The sequence below is a fragment of the Lottia gigantea genome, assembly GCF_000327385.1.
Source record: "Lottia gigantea unplaced genomic scaffold LOTGIsca_1071, whole genome shotgun sequence".
NCBI lineage: Eukaryota > Metazoa > Mollusca > Gastropoda > Lottiidae > Lottia > Lottia gigantea.
In genome coordinates this window covers 452-1,571 of record NW_008706934.1, presented here as the reverse complement: position 1 = coordinate 1,571, position 1,120 = coordinate 452, and positions in this window count along the sequence as shown.

Sequence of the window (1,120 nt, the reverse complement as noted above, 5' to 3'; positions counted from 1 at the left end):
TTGACGCATAAGCCTTATTACATAATGAATGCTTATTAATGTATTTTAAATTACTCTTAATTACTTAAATTAGTCTAAACTATCACCTGATAATTTATTGTAAGTGTTCCATGTAAGAGCAGATACCACATCCATACTTAAATAACGTGTCATTCTTGCGACATATTTCCTATCACTATGCTCATAGAAATTATTTGTCCAATAAAACTTGCTAATTTCTTCCATCGACTGACCTGATATTATTCTTTAATATCAAGGATCGAGTTTTTATATGCCCAAATTATAATGTGGTCGTATATTGTCGTTGCCCCTGTCTGAGGGTCCGTCCGTCCGTCCACAATTGGCTTGTGAATGCAAAAGAGACAGCAGTTTTTATCTGAGTTGAATGAAATTTGGTGTGACCATTTACATCAATGAGATTTTGGACAAGTTTGAACTTCACGATCTTTTGATGAACGGTTTTTGAGTTATTGCCCTTGACTTATGAAAAACGCATCAAAATTTGTTGGCTTGTTAACGTGATAGAGGTGACAGTTTATGGTCTTGTTAATTTTGTAAATGTGTGTTTGTGGTGCTGATGTAAACTCGAGAGGAAGTACCAAAAATTCAAAATATGAAATAACACGTTTTTCTAATTCCCACGTAAAACCTGAATACTCAGTATGTGGTCTGTACATATCTATAAAATGATAGGCAGAATGAATATAAAATTTAAACATTCAAATAGTCCTTCATTATATGATCTAAACTAATCTTAACATCTTTATATTTGATCGAATGTTTCCAAACATGCTTAATTATTTACAATTCTTAAATCTAAAATAAGCCTTTTCTTGCCATTACTCTGGACAGAAACTGTAATAGGATTCACAACAAAAGGTTCTTGCTCACATTTCTCAGCCAAACCTCTTACTAATTTATTTTCATTCATTTAGAGCAGATAAATTGTTTCTATGTCACAGGAGATGAAAGGTCAAAAAGTCTTTTATTGTTTATCCAGACTGTACATACATGGAGATATATAATTGGTTAAAACTCTCTATTACAAGCAATAAGAACATAATGATATGATAAAGATTACACAATAATTCATTCGAAATATCAATTAATCAAATAGTTT